Source organism: Cygnus olor, chromosome 7 (assembly GCF_009769625.2).
Source record: "Cygnus olor isolate bCygOlo1 chromosome 7, bCygOlo1.pri.v2, whole genome shotgun sequence".
NCBI classification, from domain to species: Eukaryota; Metazoa; Chordata; class Aves; order Anseriformes; family Anatidae; genus Cygnus; species Cygnus olor.
Genome location: NC_049175.1, coordinates 27,941,007 through 27,958,734, shown reverse-complemented (window position 1 = coordinate 27,958,734; position 17,728 = coordinate 27,941,007). Strand labels below are relative to the sequence as shown.

General features: G+C 37.7%; 1 long non-coding RNA gene across 3 annotated transcripts in view; it reads left to right on the top strand.

Annotated features, from left to right (window-relative positions):
* Positions 1-17,728, top strand: part of LOC121073381 — a 54,560-nt gene that overhangs the window by 16,092 nt on the left and 20,740 nt on the right. The window contains exon 1 of one of the 3 annotated variants that reach the window (XR_005821667.1): positions 17,262-17,326. The exons of the other annotated variants lie outside the window; for them this stretch is intronic. This is a non-coding gene — a long non-coding RNA (uncharacterized LOC121073381). Of the gene's footprint in view, positions 1-17,261; positions 17,327-17,728 lie in introns of those variants that run through there. 3 annotated transcript variants of the gene reach the window in all.

Below are 17,728 nucleotides of genomic sequence, written 5' to 3'. Positions count from 1 at the left end.
GCATCTTGATCTAGTCCATGCTGTAGTTTGAGTCAATCAAGGACTGATTTTAATTTTAATGGATTATGTTTGCTTCAGGGATTTAGCAAAAGTCAGAGGCAAAGCAGGCATGCTGGTTCTCTGATCTCTTCACCAGCTTTCAATGCATTCCTGCAATGCCTCCTCTCTGACAAAAGACATTCATAAATTAAATAGTAATGTCAGGGAAGTTACAAGTGTCTGACTCTGCCAAAATCAGAAGAGAAATTACAATGATATAATATCTCAGATTGCGCTCTAGTTTATGCTTTCCTTGACACACATGCTACTTGGACCAAAGGATGCAATACTGAGACCACCTCTGCTTCATCTCTGAAGCTCTTTTTCTTTGCCTTGATTTTTTTTTTCCTTTTCATGAACAAGGTTTTCTAGACACTGATTTATTTGGGCTGTTGTCTCTCAAGTAGATGCAAACATAGGGAAAAATTATCCTCAGGACAGTTTAGCAGAGGTTTTTCTCTGTGAGTAAAAGGGCTTTAGAAGACCTTTCCTACTGAGTTTATTGGTTTTCAGATGGAATCTAGGGGCCATTTATAAGGAGGCTTGTCTAGAGATTGCACACTGAGAAGGGACTGTCACGTAGAGACCGTGATTCACTTCTCTGTCAGTTTGCTGGCTGGAGTGTGCTGCATGGAATAACTCTTAACCTAGTTGTATCATTCACAAATATCAGAAAAACAAGGCAAAACTAAATACTCCCTCCTGAGCCATGGATGCTAACAGAAACTGGTAATAAATGCAGAGCTTTTTCCCTTCAAAACTATGCATTTCTTATGATCAATGATTAAAATCTTTAGACTCTATTTTCAGTCAGTACATTAAGTTTTCTAAAATTCTTATTTTGAACGCTAAATGTATTATATAACATTTATTTCCGGTGTCTGGTGCCTCACATCTTGGAGGTGAGGTAAAGAATCATAGTAAACTCTTAAAAAGAGGGCTTTCTTTGCCTTTTTTTAAACTAAGTAGAATTCTAAGTGCATGTCAAAAGAACAGAATGTATTTCACTTGTAGAGGTGGACAAACCAAGGCAAAAATAGTTGATGAGGTTTACTTGGAAGTGATACAGTACAGAACAACAAGGCGTAGCTAGAAACAGAGTCCAGGAGGCTGCTGGCCTGTGTAGTGATAAAGTTGTATCTCCTTGTGAGGCTCCTCTTGCTTCTTAGATTTACAGGTTACTCAGTAGTATCCAGTGATATTGCCATTTATTGGCTTAGCTTCCAACAGTGGGAGAGTGGGAGGTATTTTCTGCAGAAGGATAGTTTTAGACAAGTGAGAAGTGCAACTGTGAGGGACTGAGGGAAAGGGTCTTTAAAAAAGTTCTGCTTACAAAGAATCTGTGTACGTTACTGCAGAAATAAAGCAGTAGACTATGGACACTAGATTGTAGCATGAAATAGCTAATAATATGCTTGCAGCTTGTAACTACTTTCTTCTATAAAGAAGAAGAAAAAACTCTTCTCCAGTACTGCACCTGAACCACATGTAATTTAATAGATCATAGGTCAAGAAGAATCAGCAGGACATATGGTTTGGAAGGCTAGAAAACAAAGACTATCAAATTTTGTCCTGTTTCTCCTGTTGAGACTAGTAGACTCAATTTGACAAAAATTTATCTTTTCAGAAGACCTGTGGTGCTCAGAGGAGGATTTCAGAAAGAAATAGGCTAGCCTTTGTAGTTTTTACTCTACCTGAAGTTTTATTCTGTATTTAAAAATGTGTTCTAAATTTAATATTAAATGTTTCAAATTCAAATATTTCAGATTTAATCTTCTGTATTTGAACTTTCCACATTCAAAATACTATTATTTCAGTGAGTAAATATAGTTTTTCAGATTGCATCTATATATGGCTAAAGACATCTGAACTTCTTTTGTTTGGCAGTCAATTTTGAAATTGTCTGCCATTTAATCTTGCAGGAAGAGATCCTGAGATTTTTGCCACTCCCAGATGAGGTTTTGATTCATGCTTATGTCCTGAATCTAAAAATTAGCCAATCTCTGAAGTGCTCATATTCCTGTCAATTCATCTTCAAAATTACCACGGGTTATACTATTTTTTATCTTACTAAGTTCCCTTATGCCTTACTGGAGAAAGATGGATTTTGTATGTCTACCCATCTAAATGCATTGTTTTCATCATTCCCTTTGTTGATTGTTATCAGAAAAAAAAATCACAATGTTTTCCAGGAGACTAGATATTTGATTTGTATTTCAGGAATAGAAATAACTAATAGAAAAACAAAACAAGGCAGATGTAAATAGTCCTGATTGGAAACTGCATGCATCAGGGGAACCATAAAAGCATAGAGTGCATGTATCTCTTAATCATGCTTTTATATTCAATTCAGGTCAGCAACAACTGGAAGTCTTTGCTGTATGGTAATTCTTTGGACATTTTTTTTTTTTCCTAAATGGCACTGATCTCAACTGTCTTATGGTGTGCATTGGTCAACAGTACAGATCACCCCTAATTGACACACATTAGATTACGAAGTTAATCTTCAGGTGGCAATGTAGAGAATATTTTTGTCACTATCTTGGCTGTATTTGTTCTACTTGAGACAAATGTTTCATATAAAGGCAGTAAAGCTAATATCACACTCCTTCAGGAGGGCATCTCAAACTTGACCTATAAAATGAAAGAAAAAAATACTTGTGCAGTTGCAAGGAGAAGTCAAACAATATGTTTAGCCGGTTACATATTCTGAGGGGAGGCTTGTCAGGGTACACAAGGGTCAGGTTCATAGACCTTTCAATCTCTGTTTTTTCCTGGGAATTTATCAGTATTTATACCATTCAGTGATAGCTGTAACAGCAGTGGAGATGTTCAGTAGAAACAACCTTGAAAGCCTGATCTACAAATTTTAATGATTTTTGCCTCCCCTTGTGAAAACTGATGCTAGCTTTCAATCAGATATTCAAAGCATTTTCTTTATCAATCCTCTATTTCCAGGGTTGTAATAGAAATTTGATAATTTCAATTGATTATCCTTTCATGGAGGGAAATAAGAGATGGGTGCCTCTATCTTCTGTCCCAGACCGAGTCTGAAGCCCTTGCTCTTGATGATCAGCCTGCCATGAACTGGTGAGCTTGGTCAATCATTAGTTTTCTGTCTCTTTGCTACTGCTATTACATCTGATTTTTTTTTTCCATATTATCTCTTTTCTATGTTATTTTCACAAGAAAGTACTTCTGTGTCCCCCAGTACTATTCAATAACACTGCTGTTCTTAATACGTTCTGAAAAGCAAATTGTTGGGAGCAGTTCAAAGTGATAATTAAGTGGAGCCAAATCTAAATCAGTCTTTTAGAAGGACAAGCTTATGTTACCTGTCATTTCAGCTATATTTCCCTGACCCAATTATATAGGAGAGTAAATAAATAAAGTGAGAAGCTACAACAGAATTCAGGAAATGAAAGAACCAGGAATTGTCTTCAAGCCAGGTATAATTTCCATGTGTGTATATATATATATGTAAAAATTATGTTTTTCCCTACAATTAGGCAGACTTTCTGAAAGGGCAGACCAGATCCTTTCTGTCCAGGGCAGAAGTTGAGCATGTCAGCACACATTCAAGGATCTTGGCCAAGTGCAGAGGGCAGCTGGAGTTGAGAGGCAAGTTAGAAGAGCTTCATGAGCTTACAATTGTCAAATGGTGATAAAACATTACTTAGTGCTGTGAGTTGTACAGCTTAGCAGGAAACTGTGAGGTGTCGTCATCTGGGCTGCAAGAAATGAATGGCAATTTTTTTTTTTTAAGTCTGAAAGAGAGTTGATAATGTATCAAGGGAAAGTGAGGAAAAGCCTGTGTGTGTGTGCGCCTCTACCTGTGTTATTATACCTGTGGTGTGTGTCACTTCAGACTTAAGCTGCTTTGACAGCCTCAGTGCCAGAACACACCAAGTGCTGGACATGCTCAGTCCTGACAGCAACAGGGCAAGTTTTGAAATGCCTGGAAGGACAACTCTTCAGATCAGCTCTTCTGCCCAACTGGATTCAGCTTTTCAAGGGCTCTTTGCTCCCTTTCAGGCACACAACTTGACAACTGGCATCTAATGAACCAAAAGCTTCTGAAAATCTCACTACTGACTTTGCCAAGCTGAACTCTACCCATGAGGTGAGTCCCACTACCAATGTCCTTACTGAAGCAGACCATTTTTGCCAGTCTTGGAGGTTGTTTCACCAATGTGAGCACTTAGCCACCAGAAGCAAAACTGAGAAGAGCAGATGCGTTCTATTAAAACTAGAGTGCAGCCAAAATAGCCTTTTGAGTATGGCTTCATTAAGACACAGGTGACTGAAATCTTGATCACAACTCTTCTCAAAACAAACAAACAAAACAAGAAAACCTCAATATCCTATTTGTTGCCTGATTTCAACTGCAGGTTGCAAAGCTGGTGCTATTTCACAAATACTGTGCATGGTATCCATTTTCACAAAGTGTATTAGATCCACTCCTTACAACCCCAAATTGTTTCTATGCCCTATTTCTGTATGCTGTTAGTAGAGAAGGATTAAACCACTAAAACAAACAAAAAAAAAATACAAAAAAAGCCTCACATTGTATAAAACCTTTCTGGAATGCTATTGCTACTTGTAGATTGTATCACTAAGTGGTAGAATACTTATAATGGTTGTATGTAAGCGAAAACATTTAAGATTTTTGTAGAGGAAGTATTAAGGGGGGAGAAATCTGATAAATTCATAGGTGTTTTTTTTTTTCCTTACTGGGTGCAAAAGCAAAGCTTACTGAAGTCATGGTATATTTCTTATTTGAAGCCGGTGGAATCTTGGTTCTTTCATGAAACCACAATTTTTTTTACAAGCCCTAATCAGAGACAGAAAATCTCTGTGGCTGAAGAAAAGAGCACTAAGGTTTGTTTTTTTTTTTTTAAAAAAATAATAATAATAATAATTGTGAGTGTGACCCTGAAGGAAGACACTCCCAAAGCCACACTGAAAAGACTGCAAGAGGGCTAACACTAAACCTGAAGAATCCAATCTCTTGCACTGTCTCTAAGCATTTGACAGGACTGCTATCATCAGTATACTTGGTTTTAAAAGATTAATTCCTACTTACTGAGTATTATGCTACCTTCCTGCCATTCATTCATTATGGGACAGACAGCATCTCATCATCTTGTTAATACAATCATCGCCATGGTTGTGGCATTATGGTGAACAATGAACATGAAATATATGAAGAGGGGTTAGATTTGATACAAACACAGACAGATTACAGTCTAATCCATTTTGCAGAATAGGATCTCATGTGGAATTCAAAATTAAGAAGATACTAAAGCATAAATCACTCTGAGCCTGTGCATTGTAAATAAGTCTTCCCTTAAGAAAAAAAGTTAATTGTATCATTCAAGATGTTTGTTTTTCCATGGAACGTATATTTTAAAAAGTGAATATATTATTATTATCTCTGTAAAATATATATATATATTACAGGTAAAAGGAAATATAAAATATGCTAGCCTAAATTCCTCTCCCCAGTGGATAATACCAATTTCCTACTGACTTCACTGGGGTCTCAATTCTCCACTATATAAATTACTGAATTCTGTGGTCACAATCAGTGTTGAAACCTCTCTTGGGGCTATTCCAATGGCTGTTGGTGTGAGAAGTATGTAACATCCTAGTGAAGCACGTGGCATCGCTTTTTGAATGCTCTAAGGTAGATGGGTGTTAATATTGGCAGAGGGCAAGAAAGAGCTGTCTGGAAATGGGGACAGCTCTTAACAGGAATTTACTGAGGCAGCATGAGCTGCCTGGGCTGGTTCAGAGTCCTATATCAAGATCTGGCAATTTTTATAAAAAAAAAAAAAAAGAGTCCTTCAAAAAGGCAGCTGTTCTCCCTTCTTTCCAGCTAACCTCCAAGCCTAGAGAGCTGACAGTCACTACGTGTTAATTCCTACATCTGGGACTGGTCTTTCCTTTAGACAGCATGGTCTGAATTATTCCTAGTAGAAGAACAGCTTTAAAAAGCAACCAGCCAGGAACTGCTTTATATTCATAACAAATTTAAATCTAGGGAAGAGTATGTACTGTACGCTCAGTATCACAGCAGACGGTACCTATAAAGCATATACACTAGGTGTTGATGTCAGAGACGTGCAGCAGTATACGACATGAGAGAGTTTCTTGGGGCGGTGGGAAGAATTACACTCTTTTGACAAAAGTCTCTTGTTACATGGAGGCTGGACAAGAAAGTCACAAGAAAACTCATTTTGGTGCAGACATAAGCAAAGCCAACCTTTTGCAGAGCTTAGACTTGGATTTTGCTGGCCATGTGGTTGGGTATTATGCATAATGGCATCCTTTCCAAGTAAGAATGTGACTTCAGTGTTTAGGTCGGAGATTTATTGGTTACCTCTTTCCTATTTGGAGAGAAGTGACTATTTGATTTGATAAAGTTGGCAGCTATTTCTGGACACTAAAGGAGTTTTTCTGAGCTGGAGATATTTCAAAGTTATTTGCATTTATCTTTTATAATTAAATGTCACTAGTTTAAACAAGAGAAAAAAAATGTTGTTTTTTGGGTGACCTAAGTGACTGTTAATATCTTCCAAATGACTCATGGGGAACTACAATATGTTTGGGGGCAAGGGAAGCCCTTCCTCCTGCAGTGGCTCCAGCTGTTTCACCCTCCCTGCCCATACTTTGCTGTCTGCCCAGGTTTCCTCTGGCACTCAGAATTAAGCATGGGACTTCCACAGGAAAGTTGTTCCTGTGGACAGTATATTTGTCAAAGATTAGGTGAAGCTGTTTTCTCCAGACTTTTCCATGGGGGGTTAAGGTGACAAAGAACACTAATTTTTCAGCTTTAAAACAAGACTAATAGCACCTGTCAATCTCGCAGGAGTGTTATGCAGATAATTGCATTAGGACAGACAGATATACTGTGGAAAGGGAACTTGGTATCTTAAAGTTCAGCCCAAACTAATGGTTGCAATATCAATGTCCTGTTGATCTTATAGCTCATGCTAGATCTTCTTGCCATGTCTCTAGTAGTATTAGCAAACTAAAGTCAGCTCAGATTTGCTTCCCCAGGCTGCAGACATTCCAATGTAAGTTCAACTTTTTCCACTTACCTTTATTTCTGAGGTTCAGGGCAATGCAAGGAACCTAAAGGAGATTGTATAGAAACCTATGTTTCTCATTTTCTATCTTATTCTGGGCAAGTTCTTCCTTTGAAACAAATGGGAGAGACACACAGTATGTTAATATATACAGCCTAAAAATTTAATTTTTTGAGTCAGTGAGGGAGCAGGTTCAGAGATTCCCATAAAGATACAACTGTGACTACAAAACTTGTGAGCAACAGAAGTGAGATCATCCGAGACTACTGATACAGGAATGATTCAAATAGTTCAGGTTGACCTGAGTTTTTAGAAACGAAGATAAAAAGAGATTGGAGATCGCAGTGACAGATGCTTTAGGAAGGATTTTTGGCTAGGATTTTCAATGTTTTCATATTTCTTTTGTTTAAAAAAAAAAAAGCTTTCAGTATTTTCTAGCTGCAGCATTAACCCTTTTTTCATGTCCAGGTCTTTATAATTAACAAATAAAAAGGCTTATGAAGAGAAGAGAAACAGCCAATATCAGAGAAACTCCCAGCAGAACTCTCTGTAAATAACATATTTCTTAAACTGACTCATCAGTGTCTCTGAAAAATCTCACTTTTGTATCAATAAAAGGTTCAAAGATATTGAAATAGAGAGAAACTTGACAAAGATATTAGCACATTGTCTGAAATGGCAGCCTTGCTCAGAGTGTTAAGTACAGTGCGGTGTGTGAGGACAGGCAGGGATGCGGCTTTTCACCACTAATTAAGAAAGATGTGTGGAAATGAGGACTTGTTGGCTTTTAGTATCCCACACAGCACTTGCTGACACAGAGAAAGGGTGCTATTTTTCACACTCTATGCTGGACTTACCAATAAGAGAAGATATTTTAAAGTCTTAATGAGAGACCATCATTTGTATTCCTCATTGGCATTTTTCTAAGGCAGAACAGAACAAGATTTGAGTAACTAATCTTTGTTCTTGTTTTAAAAAGAATTGTCACTTGGAAAATCTGTTCTGACACTAGAGACAACCTGCAGGGCAACATGAGATAAGCAAAATCTCTCCATGTCTTCCTGGAATGACCACAAACTCTTGAAACTCTTCATATCCTATGATTACATCTTGTGGTCTAGAACAGCTAAAAGTCAGGAAGATTTACCAGTAGCCTAGCCGTGACCTTATAGAAAAAGTTATGCTCTGATCACAGGAGTTTGCTACAGCCACAAACAAGAAATTCGCTTACCTTTCTTCTCTTCTGAGACACAAAGCTGACTGAGGAGCCTGATGAACAAGGCAGTTGTTTTTCAAGAACCCCTAAACGTGTTAGATTTCTAGGCTGTGCTATGTGAGAACAAATGTCCACATAGCCCATCTTAAGCAGTGCCCAAACACAACTGCCCAGGGAATAGAAAGGACAGGAGGAGAATATCGCTTAGAAAACATATAGAATTGCCCCCCTAATATTCTTCCATCCTCTAGAAAATTTCTATTTCTGAGCCTCCCTCAGTCAGGCATGATTTTTATATTTGTAGTTTTTCCCAATGAATTTTTCTTCTGTGAACTTACCTAGTTGTTCTTGAATCCACCGTTTACATCTTGTTACTGTGGAATAAATTACAACCAAGTGGTGGGAGCTCCCTGTGGTCTCCTGCCTTGTGTGTTTTACCTGAGGACTGAACCTACCTGGAGAAAAACATGTACACACAAAAGGAGATTAATCTGACTAATGGAAGGTGGAGAGCTCTCCTGATTCCCAACAAACCAATTTAATGAATGTAAGCACTGATGGCATTTGAGTCAAATGGGGTAACCTTTGATATGTTTAAGGAAAGCAAATTGTGAACACAAATTCTTGCACACCAACAATGAAGTTAGGCTGTCAGTATATTTACTATACTGCATGACACCTGTCTAGTTATTAGTAGTCATATGCTCTGTGCCTTCACCTGTCATCTGTAAAATAAAAGTTCTCACTTGATAGGCATTGCAATGATAAACAAATATTAAGAACATTAATATGCTCAACTACAGAGCTGATCTACAGATAGAAAATGTTGAGTTTTTCCCTAAAGAAAAACAGTGGGCAAAGAGTTGTCAGATACAGACTTTCACGTGACCACTATTTACCACGGAGACCAAGGACCATAGTGACAGAAATGGCATTTGTGTTATCTGTTATTTAAATATTAGTCAACATCCTATGATGTAACTCATAATTAAGTAACAAAACATTCTTAAAAAAAAAAAAAATCTGTAAAACTTTGGCCAGAAAATGCCATGTTACCGTAAATTACAACGTATTTATGGGTTCATCATACATATTAGTAACACAGCAGGTTCTTACAACCCTGTAAAGTCTCATTGACTTCACTGTGGTATGAATTACCACCTAGAAATAATACTTGCACAGATATTATTATTACTGCTCCACAGAAGTATGGCCATTTTTACATCCCTGCTCTTTCATGCTTTCATGTTATGTTACTCTAATTGTTTTTGGTATTAATTACCTGTCAGTGCAACTGAGCACTAGACAAAGAAAGGCTGATTAGCTTCTTATTCATTTCATGACAGTATTCAGCATTCAGGAATGATTTTACAATAACAATCTTAAGGACACCTTCCCAATCAAGTGATTTTATTTTATTTTATTTTTTTATTACAGAAGGATGTGAATTCTGTCCTCTCAAAGATAAGCAGTGGCCTGACACTGCTGTGAAAGTGATGCATGCCCAACCCACAAAAGCAACATGTACTTAGAAATTATCATCCTTTCACATAGGGAATTTGTGTGTGCCTCTCTTAACACTTCCATCTTGCAGACAGCATCCAGAGGATATCAAATGTACAGTATCAGCCTTTTTATGCCTTTTATGATGATTTCCAAGAGTAATTGGTGCTCATTACCATTCAGCTTCTATAAAATTGTACTTAGAGTACACGATGAACTGGTAGGAGGGTTTGCTGTTTTTTGTCTGTTTTTATTATTTTTCTTTTATGGGTACTACATGGCACAAAAAATAGTGGAAGAGAAAATAATATAAAGGTGAGGAGACCTTGGAGTTGTTTTATTTCACAGGCTTGCACAACACTTCCAAGGAGGACCTATAAATGGCAGCAGTATGGAATTGGAAAGAAAAAAATAAAATAAAACACTCTTTTTATGACTCCATGCACTGTTTTAGGCAAGAAGCCATAAATCAGCAGCAAGGTCATAGCAACAGGTCACACTACAGGTCGGTCCAACACAGGCAAGAATTTACTCTGGCATGGACGTAGGCAGATTTTGATACTGCTGTTTTTGCTTAGTGTGGAGTGAAGTACTCAAGGTAACAATGGCACTGAGTAGCATGCACAAAACTGTGAACGCCACAGACCTTGAAGGTAAAGTCTCTTCCCCTTTCTCCTTCCCTCCTTGTGCCTGTTCTTCCAGGTGTCTCATGATCATACATTACTGACATGAGGAAGGAAGGAAGGCAGGCAGGCATAGGTCTGCCCAGGTTGAATATACCTCTTTTCTTTCCTTCCCTTCCCTCTTTCCTTCTCTCCCCTTCCTTCCCTTCTCCATTCCTCTCTCTCTTTCTCTCCTCCTTCTTTTTCCAAAGTATCAAAATCCAAACATTGCAAAACAATATTTAGCCCAACTGAACCTAACATCCACGTAACACCCCACCGTTGCTCACCACAGCTTCACCTGAGTCCACCAGTCTGGATATGTGGGATCACTTGGAGTATTCTGAGCTAAGATACTTGAGGTCTCCTTATAGCCTCTGATCTACGTAGTCTCCTAATTCTCACCAGAGGAAAAAATTTTACTCCCTCCTTTGCCTTCTGCTGTAAGTTAACATGACCCGTGCTATTTTACTTTCTTTCTAATGCAGTTTTTATGGGGTATTATTATTACTTGCTTTCATAACGTTAATTAATGTCATGTATTTTTACAAGTGTTCTAAGTCTACTTAACCTGTCTAGCTTGTTGTATGCAACTTATTATTGATTCAAGCCCTTTGCTAGACCTTGAGAAAATATTAGATAATTAGTTAGTGGAATGCAGCCTTTCTAAAAGCCATTTTCTTCAAAGGTCTTGTAGGAGTAAGACCTTATTCTCTTTTCTGCATGGGCCTATCTTTCTCAATCTGTTGCTACCAAAAAGAAAAAAAAAACTATAAAAAATGTATTTTCCAATTTTTATCACTGAAATGAAATTTGACATTGTCGTAAAGAAGAGAAAGAAGCAGAGCATAGGCTGCTAGGCAACAGTCTGTGGGAGAAGCATTAGTGAGAGTCATCTGAGCTTGACCTACTGTGTAAGTTCCAGCTATTCCCAAGCATCACTTCCTCAGACTCCTCAGGGTATATCATCCAGAGTTAACAAAGGAGAATTTTCTTAGATTCTTGACTCCTCCTTGGCTCCCCTTCATTTGGAAACCTCATGCTCATACTAATCTCCTTAGGCTTGGCTGGTATGTCTAGGACTTTGTCTATGTCTTAAAGACACTCCGCAGCATGTACTTATCTAAATTACTTCCTCAGTTTCCCTGATGTGAGAGTGCTCCTTCCCTAAGTACTATGAAACCTACTGCACCTAGGTTCGTGTCTGTGAAGGAGACAAAATACATCTACAGAGCGATGCTAGTACCTTCTTGAGCGTACTCTATCACCTAACTTGTGGTCACATCTGAACTTGTTTCATATTGGCTAAAGTGGGATAACAGCTGGAAGATCAATCAAATTTCTAGGTGTAGCACAGGCAGGGTTTCATACCATCTTTTCATAATGTCCAGTGTCCATTGACATCTCAGTGCAGAATGTGTTGTAATTTCAGGACAAAACAAAGTTGATTTAAACCCTAGGGAGATTAGTTCATATTAACTTGTTTGACTGCTCTCCAACGCATACTAGAAATGTTCAGCTAGTCAGTAACACCTAAAGGTGCCTTAAAAATAATAATAATAAAAAAATACAAAGCAAGCAAAAAACAATCACACAAAACACCCCACCATCTGCTATTGTCATTACAGATGATGAAAGATGGGTTAGTTGAGTCTTGGATCTCTTCTGCTTTGACTTAGGATATTCAGCATATCCTCAAGCACCTTCAGCATTAAGCTAAGTTACACTTTCTGACTTTGTTATGAAAACACTTGTTAAGTTGGCCGTAGCTGAGAAACTATTTAAGAAGTTGTCCCATAGGGACAGCAAGCGGCTAGGGACTGACTTCTAGTTCAGACCCCCAAAATGACTCTGTTCAGAGTCCAACAAGGTGCTGCTGTAAGTTGTTTCAACCTGCTCATTTGACTTCATGGTAGAGGGCTTTGATTACAGCTGGGAGGTGGGTTAGGAAGCCATTGCATCAATGCTGCAAGGATGAATCTGGTTCAAAAGCATACACATGATTAGGACGTGCTGATTTCTTAAACGGGAATGCAAATTTGATGTAATTGCAAGTGTAGTGAAGAATATAATCTAAATCAGCCAGTCATACCTGGTGTCTTAGCAGCTATCATGGCTGGGTGGAAATGGTCCCTGCTGCTGGACGGGAGGGGGATGGGGCGTAGCAGAGAGAGATTGGACTCAGTGCTATGGGGCATTGCTTCTGGGTGTGGAGGCACAGATACTACAGAGCTGAAGGGAGAGATGAGTGAATCTACATAAAACAGGCTACAACCTGAGAGAAAAATGAGATGTCACAATAAATTGTTCAAATCTCTCCTTTTGTGAAGAATGAAATAGTTTACAATGGTGACATCACATTATTATCCCTGTGTATCTGAGTTAACGTCTCATTGAAACAAATGGGACAGTTCACTCGAGAGTTATTGTGCAGCTGTCTGCAGATACAGGAAGAACATTATATCTTTTGTCTTCGGTCCCCACTTAGGGGCTTGTCTTCACTATAGTTACCCCCTAGGACACTTATTTTTAAGGAAAGCTAATGATAATAAATAAAAAAAAGAATTTTAAAAAATTCAGAGTTGTATCAGCGCTGCCCACTGTTGTATGTTCCAGACCAGCCCATACTTGGCTTACAGGTATCAGTGGACAGAAAATAGTAGACATGTTTTTTCCTAATAGGTGGGAAATCAAGTAAATTTCAAGTAAATGCTTGCAGTAGAAGACAGAGTCCAATCTTTCATGACAGCCTGGAACTCTAATAAAAATCTTCATCACACCAATTCCCAGAGGTACAGAATGATACAATTGTGAATGATTGATATTCATCTGCAATATTCAGACTCTGTGCCAGCCTCCCAAGCAAGTTAGATTAAATAACCACATTTCAAGTGCAGTCAGATTGGTGGGGTTTTGTTTTGTTCTTTTTGTTGTTTCTTTGTTTGCTTGGTTGCTTGTTTTCATTAAGTAGGTAAGGCAGCCTGTGGAAGGCAGTGAATGTCAGGTGTATGCCTGGAGCTTTATAAGTTTCAAAAATTTGTCTTAACAATCATAGAGTATAATAAATAGCTCTCCTTAAGAAACAGAGCCTTTGTCCATCATGCATTCATAAAATATGCATACATATGTCATCATGCATACATAAAATGGCACCATCAACATTCCCCGCACTCAATAACTTGTGTTATTGAGATGAGCTGGCTATGACAAAAAGAGAAAAACTGGCAGGAGCTAAAAGACAAGATGGCCAGAGATGGTATCAATTGGTGCACAAAGTTGTGTTTTCTGTGACAGAAACTTCCCTGCAGAGGCTGAATGGAGGGTATCATGATTAGATAGCTTCCCAAAAATAGTTTTAAGAGGAGAAGACTTCTCTGTCACCTCTGTCTTGTTCAGATGTTGTTAAAACTTCAAGTGTGATGCAACATGCAACCCAGCCAGCTGGTTTCAGAAAGATGCATTCAGGGTAAAACAGGCTCAGATAGCTATTTCTAGAAGTAAGAGGAAAACAAACTCTATCTCAAAAAACTATAAAAGTTTGTCTCATTTAGCTGAGCCAAAGTGGAGACTGAGGAGAGTTAGGTGGGTACTGCCAGATAAGTGCTTTAGAGATTAAAATGAATATGAAGGAAAAGAAATAGTAGAGCTAAAAGAAAAATCTTAACATGGGATGAGTGTGTGGGAAGTGATGAGTGGGAAAAAGCTGGACATGAATGTATGTTGGAAGTTAGAAAAATATTTTCCATTTACCAGAGATGCGTTTTTCTGGAGAAACCTTCCAACTAGGTCAGACGACTACACGTTGTTGATGAATTTTGGATCCTATGTAATGATTTCTTGGAGTGGTGGTAGAAGACTGGAATCTTAACTTTCCTCAGAAGGTGAGAAAACCAAAGCCATAGGTTACAATCAGTTTGGAGATCAACTCCTTTTATGAACCAGGCATTTTCCTGCAAGTGTTTCATAATTTGTGATTCAAAACCACCAAATTCTGATCTTATTATAAAGATCATAAAGATTATAAAGGTGCTATATAAGATGAATGCACATTCCCGACACATTGATTTGTTCAAGTGATACTGGTTTCAAATTAGACAAGTATGAAGAAAAGCAGTGGTACATGCAGCTTGTTTGCTAGACTTCCAGATATGGTGGAAATATCGATTATATTCAGTGGTGTTTTGATGCTGGATGATAAGGTGATTCGTAAAATTGGTTGAGCAATATTTTTTTCTCCTTTAAAATATACTATAAATGTAGTTTCTGTGGTTGCTTTGAATATTTTTCTCTTTTATTTTTGCCTAAACGTTCATAAAAGCAAGAACAGACCAGGTAATATTTGAAATTAAAAAAGCAAAAAAACACTTTCTACCATGCAGAGATTTAATTGACTTTTAATGAGAATGTCTATGATATTTAAAGTCAAGTTTCAATCAAAGCACAGTTTCAAAGAACTTTTATTTTTTATCATTTTCAGTCAAGCTGTCTTTGGGAGAGAGTTGTCGCCAGAGGTTTGCTGCCTGTCATCTGTGAGTTTTCAAAATTTAATATATAAGGTTCAAGGGAGCCCTGACCCATTCAAAATACAGAGATGTGCTGTGCTTGTGCTAAAAAGGTAGAAAAAGTGAATGTGTATACTACAATCACACAGACAGCATCTGCTGTATTCGTTCATCATTGCACATAGAGTTATAAACTACAATGCAATTCTTTTTTGACACCTGGGCTTGCTTTAAAACAAAAACTGCACTTATTCCTTCCTTTGTATCAATCAATTACTAAAGCTTTTTTTTTTTTGTCTTCATTTTTTTCCTGTTCTCTTTGTCCTTTTTCTGCCTGTCCCTATCCAAATAACTTCTGCTTGAAATTAACAGGTTATTGTGTTTCTTGTCTCCTAAGAGTGAGAGGTGCAGCACGATGGACTGCTGTGGGGGTATCAAATACAGAGAAGTGAATTTTGGCAGCACCCTTTATTGGCAAAGTGCAAACCCTATTAGGATTATTTGATACAGTGCAGTGATAAGAATAATTTAAGATTTAGGCAATAATTGAAGAACAAGCCATTCTGAATTCCCTGACTACATGAAAGGATGGGGTTCAGGGAAATGAAGATGAATAACTGGGAGAACGGGTATTATCTTTCTCGTTCATTGCCATACAAAGCCAATCTGTTTAAACTCTTTTCAAATAGTGGAACCATAGGGTCACTTGACTTGCGTTTTATAAGGATGATTTATAAAGGGCACTGTGGTAGATGGTTCTTTCATGTGAATCATTGCAGCCTTTTTAAGAAACAGATTATACTGATAAAGAAATAGCTCTCACACACACCAAAAAAAATAAAAAAAATAAAAATAAAAAAGGATATTGCTGATATACTGGTTTCTTTCTTCTTTCCTTAGAAGCAGGAAGGGCTCTCACAGACAGCCTGAAGTTTCTGCTCCTGTAGTTAACATGGAAAACATGTCATCTATAGAGGGGATGTTTTAATTAATTACCATAGTTGCTTCAGCTGTCTCTGAGGATTTAATAGATAGCTGGCAGCAATTCTTCAGCAGCTTTTCAGGAGTGAACTTCTATACATTTAATAATATTTTTTCTCCCTAGACTCTAAGACATTGGTGCAATTCCTACTTACGCAATGTAAAATTTTAGCCTATATATAAGGTGCTGTAAAAGATTGCATCTAGGAATAATTTATTCCAATGTACTCAGTGATGTTTTTGGAAACAGTGTCATATATTGTGGAGCATTAACTAATAGAAAGAAAGCCAGGAAAGAGGTCAAATGATGTACTGTGAGAGTAGTCAGGCTGTGCAGCTCTCATGTATTAGAAATGCACAACTGTGCTCTTTGAAAAGGAGAAAAAAAAAAAGAGTCCAAGAAAGGTGATTTAATCATACCTTTCATTTTTGATGAATGTCCTACACTGCCTGGTTCTAAAGAACAAATTCTTTATCAATGAATCCCTCAGGATGATCAGGTTTTCTGTGGTGAAGTTAAATTAATAGTTTCAGAAGTAATTAAGTTCTGGCTTAGCTTTCCAATTTGCTCCCCAAATCATGCAATAGAAGCTTGACAAAGAAATTGAAAGTCTTGTATATTTGTTATTGAGTTGATTTAAAAGAGTGAGTCCCTTTGCAGATTTAATCTGTCATCAGTTTATTAATTACTATGAAATCAGAACATTCTCAAGTATGAAAAATGGGGAGATGTGTGTTGTAAGTAAACTACAACTGAGCTTGATATGTAATAATGAAGTTGTTCTAGTTCAAACGGAAATTAATTCAGATCTTTTACGCTTTGCTGTACAGGGGATAGACTGGATGATAACACCACGTATTCTGGTTTCTTAACATATGAATCTTAACATATGAATCTCTACCTTGTTTATGATGAATATATCAAAAGTTTCAAATCCATATCACACTTTGTTAGTACAATAGCAGTAGTGAGTATCCTAATCTATTTTATTCTCTTTCATTTTTCAGTCAGATAAGTAGATGTTTGTTACAGGTAAGGCTTAAGGGGATCAGCGTGCATACAAAGCCTCAGCTGTCAATATGGGCAATTCTTATCAGTGGTGTGAAATTTCCCCCACCCACACACAGAACGCATCTTTTTCAATCCTGCTGCCTGGACCTGATAATCATATTTAAGAGGTGGTGTTATGTTCCCATCCTTCACCTCTTTGTTGATATAACATGGAGGAAGAGGAAAAACAGCTGTTTTCTGAGGGAGTTTTGGCATATTCTCACTGGGTGCAAACTGAGATATTCAAAATCAAGGCAATGGTGCATTAACTTGGGCATGTGAGTAGTGATGGTTTGTTGTTTGTTTTTTTTTGATTCCTTGTGACAACGACTATGACAGGAACTGGAGAAACAACTGGGGAAAGGGAGGAGGAGATACAGATTTTTACACGTATCAAAGTGAGGATTATTTTTGAAAGCCTGTGTTTAAGACACTTGTCACTGTTGCTCCAGTTATTTCTGAGAACCCCTCTGTATTTCCAGGAGTTTTCTTGACTCAGAACAGCTGAAAAACAGTGTTGGCAGCGTGTAGGTTTTCATATACTGCTCTCACTACTGAGCTTCACCTCTCCCCATGAAATGCTGAAGGAAGGTACTGTTACTCATGGTGAATGCCTAACAAGTGGAATAAGACAGTGATGTTTGCTCTCCTCCAATGACTTCCTGTTTATGAAATACTTA